The following is an 8,427-nucleotide window of genomic DNA, read 5'->3' on the forward strand; positions in this document are numbered from 1 at the left end:
CATCTGCTAATGCTGAGGCGGCTCCCCTTGAAGATCTTCCTGAGAAGGTTCACATTGATAATGAAGTCATGGTGACTTCTTCTGAAAGGCCTCTTGCAGCTGAAAAGGTTCCTGATGAAGTATTGTCAAGGAAACCTGTTGTTCCCGGGGCTATCTTCGATCCTCCCTTTGATACCCCTCATGCAGGTCATGTGTTGGTTGGAGGATTCAGTGTGCCGACTCAGTTCGAGGAGTTATACACGGTGATATGGAAGAATCACGGCCACATTGCTACCACTACGAAGCTCAAAAGTCTCCTTGCATTGGTCAATCGCGTCCAAGAAGCTTTATTCTCCATTCACGGGATGAGCGTCATGACCGGTCGCAGTGTTTCCGAGGAGGTGATTGAAGACCGGAAGTTCCACCGAGACGTGTTTGTGCAGTACGATTTCAACGCTCCTTGGTTCTTCAAAAGATTTTCTGAAATCCAGGAGCTTCAGAAACTGCAAGGCGAAGTTCCTTCTGTAGACTGTATTGCTCGCCAGGAAGAAGAGGTTGAAAATTTTTCTAAGGAGTTGAATCTGAAATAGGCCACGCTCCAAAGGATGAAATCCGCTCTTGCTCAGAAGGACGAGGTGCTGCTGAAGGACTTTACTTGAAGGATTCGTGCCGCCTACTTGTGTTCTTTCTTTAGATGCTTTTTTGAGTTATTGTGAGGATTTCCTTTCACAATTTGATTTCAGGTTTCGAACTAATAGGTGGTTGAATTTTTGAACTGGTTTATTTTTTGAGATAGTTTTGTGAATGATTTTTCCAAAAGAGTTTATTCTAAAATGGAATTTGCATCTTGGTTATGAATGATTCCATATGTCATATGAAATTGCAAATATCGTGTGAAAAAGGAAACATGAAGGGAAACAAGCATGGTGTTTGATCATTGAATTTCTTTCTCCACGTGTGGGATGCCAAGTCCTCAGTAAATTCTAAAACTATCTTTCCTGTAGAATCGTTTAATAGAACTTACTTGCTCTTTGGAACCTCATTTGCATGAAACTTAATCTTCCTGAGCAATCTCTTCAAGGAAGCCGTACGCATTAATTTCTAGAGAGGGAAGGCAACTCTTCTGAATTAAGCTTCTCTTGAACAATGCGCTTCAAGGCGTTGCATTCACTGGTAGGGTGATGAAGGAATCAATGATAGTGGCAATATCTCGGATCTATCACTTATTGATCAGTCAGTTGACGCCATACAGGAGGCAGCTGTACCTCTCCGTCTCGCACCCATGCCTCCAACAACTCCAAGATCTTTTTCATTGGGAACGGGAAACGAGGATACTTTGAGTCCCGCCTTTCTTGCGTTAGAGGACGTTGTCACGTCTCTCTGTGGATTTGATGTGGGGCACGCTTAGGAGACGGAGTTGGAAAATCAGTGTGTGTCATCATATCCGCGGCTCGCTTGACTGGATGACGGAATGCGGAAGGCGTCATAATATCATTGCTGGTTGAATGAGTTGAACGCTCCCATCCTCTGCACTCACGTGTTCCTCGATTGATTTCTCCCTCCTCGAGCATTTCTTCACTTGGCTGAAAGGTTGTTGTGGATTGGGCAGTCTTCTGAGCTTCGGCAAGAGTCTTGAGGTACAAATCTTCCAGCAAGGCTCCATAAGCTGCAGGTTCTTTTTCTTTATCTGGCAAACGTTGTGGCATCTCGGATAAGTCTTTTCTTCTGTGGAGTTGTCTCGAGTCTCCGTTGCCATCTGGACCATGTTTCTCGTCTCTCCTGAGTCCCCTGTTGCTACGCGCTCTCTCTGCATCTCCGCTGGTAAAGGCATGACTTCTAGATAAGGATTCAGCGTTTCTGGCACCGTCTGGGTAAATGCCTGCCGATCCTTCTTGTAATTGGGCTGATATATCGTTCAAAAGGCGGAATGTTTCGCTCTGCCTTCTAGCGATACCATCTTGATTTGCCAGGACATCCTCCAGCATTTTAGCCACACTTCCCATGATATCTGAATCATTTATGGTTTCTGAAGAATCTAGCAGGCGAAGATAAATCGTGAGATGAAAATCGAGATGAAAACCGAAAAACGAATAGGTTAATGATTGAATCGAAACCAAGATCTATCCCCAAAATCGAGAAGATTGGAATGAATATTGAGAATTCACTTTGGCAACCGAGAGACTAATCTCCCACTGTGGTCGCCAATTGTTTATGGGTGAAAACTATTTCTGCCGGTTTTGGTAATTTGGGGTGTGTGGATGAGAAATGAATCTAAACCCTAAACAAATGCACTACACGGGAGTGCTTTTGATTCGAGAAATCAATTTGTACAACTCTGGCCTAAACCTAGAAATGGTCGTTCCAGACTTGCTTCGGTCACAAAGTGAAGGAGATGGGGTTGATGGTGGGCCCGGAGATGTATAAAATTTGAAGCGTAATAAAACGCGGGCCTACAGTAATACCGCAAGTGCACGGTCGTCAGTTGTAGCTCGTGCAAGTACGGGTCGATCCACAGAGACTGGGTGTGTTTTGGAGTTTTCTAGCTATTTTGGGTTCTAAATTGCTATTGGGCTTTTGAGTTAAGGTGATAACAATGGGCTATGGGCTTTGGTACCAATGAGTTTTGAGTACCAATGAAGTGAACTGATCCTTTGTACTCAAGTGGTCTGGGCTCAATATTCTTGAAGTGAACTGAGCCTTGGGCTCAGTTGGATGGGCCTCAGGTTAAGCTAGGCTTTTGGTTTACACCTGAACTTGGCCTTTCCTTGGAAATGAGATGAACTGAGCTTGGTAATGAAGTGGGCTTTGGTTGACTCAACAGTGGACTGGGCCTTTGGCCTTACAATGAGCTGGTCCTTTGCAAAACAGAATGCAATTAAGAGACAATGGCCAAGGCAGGGCAGTAAGCTAACAAGCCAAGACAATGGCTCTAATGAGGCAAAGGAAGCTAGAGAAGACAATGCTATTTACAATGCAATGCTATTTACAGTGAAATGAAAACAGAAAAGAAACAGAGAAAGAAAACAGATGAAGTGAATAAGAAAACAGTGAGACAAAAACACTAAAGTGACAGTGGTAAAGACAATGAAACAATGGAAGCATATACAATGGCAGTGAAATGGTGATTGTTAACAGTGGCAAAGTGCCAACGAAGCAAAGTAAGTTACAAAAGAAAGTGGTAAGAGAAAGGTGACAGTGAAGATGATGTGAAGCAATGGTATTGAAGTAAACCAAGGCTGTTGCCAAGGGCAGGAGTGTGGAGAAGGTGAAATGGTGAAGGTGAGCCTAGGCATACTACTAGAGTGGGAAGAGAACTAGTTTGCTCACAGTCACTAGTGAGCACTAGTTTCTCCCCACTGCTCAATCAACACAATGCTCTAAAGGCTTTAGCCTAACATTCACACAAAACAGTAAACATGAGTGATGAAAGAACACTAGGATGTTGAATCCACCATTAACCTAGGGGATATTCTACTCACAGCTAAAATAGTTACCAAAGTACTAATTGTCTGATTAAAGTACAACTAGTCTAAGGGCTTAACAACATTGGACATGAGCTGCACATGATGAAGACTATCTTATTGATTCATGGTTTCATCTAGTCCTAGCATTTGAGGTTTAGAACATACATAACAAGAACATTAGAGAACAGGAAAACATAAATAATGAACAAAATATGAACAATGAAGGAACAAACATCACAAACATCACATTAACAGCAGCTTAACATGAACAACAAATTAAACAGAACACATACATGATTAAACAGGAACAGTGCATGAAACAGCACAAATTGAAGAGACTCAAAAAAACATTAACAGAACATAACAGTTCTGGACACTGGCTATTCCAGCATAAGCCTTTACATCACACATCAGTTGCCTTTTATAGTTTTACAAAATATCCCCAAATTTCGAAACCCTAACTTGCAAACCCTAATTTTTGAATTGAAAAGTCCACTCACCTAATCCCTGAATTGATGTCGACCCATGCCTATTCTCTCTTCTCTGCTCCTCTCCATGTCTTCAATTGCGTCTTATAGCCTCACCTAATTTATTGATTTATCACCTAGGGTTTCAGTGGTGAAAAATCAATGAGTTAGATGGCTATAGAGGTAGGGGAGGTAGCTACGACGTGTAGGTGGTGTTTGGTGACAGTGGAGGAAGTGGCGATGGCAGGGTGGCAGTGGACATGGAAGAGAGGCAGGAGCAGAGCTCGACTGCAACTGTCGGGGGAAGAAGAGAGTTTTTGGGGAAAAAAGATTTGGGGAAGAAGAACTTGTTTGGGTGAAGTCGATGGTTTTGGATGCTAGGGTGTGAAGCGGGTGTAGCGAACTTTGATGAACAGCAAGTAAAGAGCGTTGGATGATCCCATATGGATTGAATCGAACGGCTACGATGGAGAGGTATGTATCGACCGTTGGATTATGAGATACAACAAAACTGACGGCTTCAGATGGAGTTAGGTACTATGGTGTTTGACAGGAGCTTCGGATTTTGATGCACAATGATGAGGCGACCGTTGGATGACAAGATGGATCCAATCTGACGGCTCTCATGGAAATGGGTATGGATAATGGAAATGGATTTGGGTAAGGGTTTTGGGCCTTGGGTATGCCAAGCCCATATCTTCTTTAAAAACAATTCTTCCTCTTCAAGCCCACTTCTCGTTGATCCGGCTCTTGCAAACATCATTCTTCGCTTCCTCCTAGCAGGAGTCTTTGCCGTTCCTTTGCTCTTTTCGCTCCGTGAGATAACCATGCTTTATTTAGTACCTAAAAATGCAAAATTAATTAATAAAAAGATTTATTCTCGAAAACAATGAAAATACAGAATATGGGTTAAAAATGGAGAATTAGAGCAAAAAAGATGAGTTAAATGCCAAGAAAAATATATATAAATATGCACTTTTTAGCACTCATCAAATACCCCCAAACCTGAATTTTACTTGTCCTCAAGTAAAACAAAACTAAGGAAATCCTACCTATACCACTGTCGCTGGTCTCTCGAATGCATTTAGCGTATGCACTAAGCCTTTTAAACCACTAAGTGTCCCTAGTGGACGAGTTAAGTCTCGTGAAGGTTTGCTTAGAACGTACCTACAAAGTTTTAGGTCAAAATATAAGCTCAGATTCCATCAAATGTGACATGTGCAAGTCAGTTAAGCTCACAGCAAAATGGAGATGTCAATCTAGCTATCAAGGCACAATCCTAGCACTGATAACAAAAAAAGGACATGTGATAAGAGTGTAAAGTGTATCTACACATGTGTAAAGAAAGATCTGAAGTTATGACTACTAATCACCAAGAGATAGTTTCTCAGGCTAAGAACCAAGGTCGAAATCTAGTTAGCTGTCCGGACTTTACGAGAATTGTGAATGAGTTGGAGGTATTTCACAACTACTCGCGTTGTACATCAATGGCATACACCCTTCCTTGCTTATTACAATAAAACACAAAAGATGACTCTTTACATGACTCTTATTTACATTGACTACTCTCTTTTATTTTTGGAACAAGAGAGAATGGAATTGAAAAATACATGATTTTTTTTTTTTTTTTTTTTTTTTTTTTTTTTTTTTTTTTTTTTTTTTTTTTTTTTTTTTTTTTTTTTTTTTTTTTTTTTTTTTTTGAAAAGGAAACACTTTTGATACATATACAAAAGGAAACAAAAGATTACATGACACTTTGCAAGAGGTAGCCCTTTTTGATGCACCCAGTTAAATTCGATGGTTGTCTTTCTTAATGTAACCTCCACCTTCTATCCCAACCAACCAAAGAACAAGCTAGTCAAGTTTCGTTCAGTATTCTAAAGTGATTGGCAATCGTGACTTCCTATCAAACACCTTGAAGATCGAGGCCATACATGTATTGGTAGATCGTGCGCGTGCAAATTTCTTATCACTATGTGAATTGTGCTAGAATCAGGGTGCCTAAATATCTAGACTAAGACTCCTAATAATTACATATTTGCACAAGAGTCAACATTTCAAGGTAAATGAGCTCCATTTTTTATGATTTTTCATTTTTTAATTTTTTTGGAATTTTTCAATTTTTTCAAAAAGATGGAGTTTTGTTTTCAATTATGGCATATTATCAAAGTATCTACTTTTCACCCCCAAACCTAAACTAAACATTGTCCTCAATGTTTCAAAATATGAACAAAATTATAATACAACATATGAAGAGGATCATGTTGAGTAGAGAAAAAGGAAAGAGAATACCCGATTTCGGCGAAAGCAATATTAGAACTCCGTTATTCAAGGCAAGAATCCAACATATGTCAGCCGAGATCATATTGGATTAGCAAAATATATACAAAAGGAACAAAAGGATTTTTAAAATTTTTATCTACTGGATTATATACAAAAAATTCACCATACACTAACAATCTAAAGAGTTGAGGATCAACCCAAAAGACAAAGTGTAGAGGTTTCAACAGCTTCACACAATAATAATATGGTAGGCAAGCAAGTGAAGCTGTGAAACAAAATGAGCTACCCCCAAACCTGGATTTTACAGAAGATATAATTTTGAAAACAAAATCGCGCAGTTTCGGGGGTTCATCATGCACAAGGTCTAGCTCAAAGTGAACTGTGCTAGGGACGGGCAAACATGCTAATTCCAACTGTGGCTCCTCAAAGATATTATATTTAGATGCAAAATGGTCCAAGAGGACTTGGGAAGCACACAGTTCCAAACCTAGATTAGGGACTCTCAGAAAAGTCGGTTTGACAATATGGGTACAAACCAAATCTAGGTTGGGTGGAAGGCCATCAGATTATGACTTATGTAGGACGATAGGCACATCATTACTAATCATATCAACATCTCCTAAGTCTTCTACAAGTGTCATAACATGCTCACAATCATCAAACAAATTGGCAAGATCACAATCAGAGTCATCAACATCATCAACAAAGTTATTCTCATGCATCGGCAAATCAGGAGAAATATCACAATGTGACCCAGGTAGAGAATCAGACACAACAATTATATTTTCATGCATATTAGTGTCAACAGAAGATTCTATATTACCTAAGTCATCTTCATAGGACAGATGCACATGCTCAAAATCAGTATCAACATCACATGTATATGGAATACTAGAAGAAACATCATTCATGAAGGTCGAGGCAGAGAAGCCTAATGTATTTGAACCCAAAGGTTCCATAACATTTTCAGCATAGACATGTTCTTCTAACATAACATCATCATCATCATCATCATCATAGTAATATGCATACTTGTCCCTATTAGCAGTTGTGGTGTCATTAGTCAACTCATGTTCCTCTAGATTAGGTTTATATTCAATATCATACACATGAGAAGGACTAGACATGCTATTTCCAAAGTTCAATTCATTGCCACCAATATCATGTGACAGTGTCTCAGTTTCCCTAATGGACTCCCAGTGACGGGTTTTCTCTGCAATCTCAGCTAAAAATTTCCATGCATCATCCACAGTTTTATCAAGAAATTCACCATTACACATACACTCAACCATGGCTCGAGATTTAAAGTCTAGTCCCTCATAGAGGATAGCGACAAGTCTCCACTTCTCAAATCCATGGTGTGGACATTCGCTCAACAAATCATTAAAACGTTCAAAATAGTCAAAAACAGTTTCCTCATCCAACTGGACAAAACAATTGATATTTCGACGAATAGCGATGGTCCTATGATGTGGAAAAAATCTTTGGAAAAATTGATTAGTGAGCTGTTCCCAAGTGGTGATTGATTGTGGTCTCAAACCGTAAAACCATGTTTTGGCCCTTTCCTTTAGAGAAAATGTAAACAAACACAATTTCAGAGAGTCTTCGGCCTTATGATCAGGCTGCATAGTACAGCAAATTTGTTCAAACTCTTTTACATGAGTATAGGGGTTCTCAGAATCGAGCCCTCGAAATATAGGAAGTATTTGTATCATGCTTGCATTTATTTCAAAAAGGTCATTGGTTTGAGGTAAGACAATACATGATGATGGAATTTTTATTGTGGGATACATGTATTCATGGAGAGCATTAGGTTGACCCATTTTGAAAAGACACAAAGCCCACTATTTGGTTTTAATGGGTTTTCAAAAATTTGGTTTTTTATGGGAAAATTTTGGTTTTGATGGGATATATTTGAAAAAGAAAATTTGGTTTAAAAATGGGAGCAAAGGAAAATTTTGGTTTTTTTTTTTTTTTTTTTTTTTTGAGAAAATAAAATTTGGTTTTTGAATGGGAGCAGGCCCACTATTGGTTTTGTGTTTGCTGTGGCTCAGCTGGTTTGAAAACGTTTGGTGAAACTGAGTCCAAAATCTCGGCCTAGAATTTGGGTACTCGGCCCACTAACGAGTTAACCTAGCGTGATCGGTTACAAGCTCAGCTGGGTTTAAACCCAGAATACAAGATACAAGTCCAATTTAAACAAGCTCACAAAAATTAAATACAAGCCCACAAAT

This window comes from Papaver somniferum, chromosome 7, assembly GCF_003573695.1.
Source record: "Papaver somniferum cultivar HN1 chromosome 7, ASM357369v1, whole genome shotgun sequence".
NCBI lineage: Eukaryota > Viridiplantae > Streptophyta > Magnoliopsida > Ranunculales > Papaveraceae > Papaver > Papaver somniferum.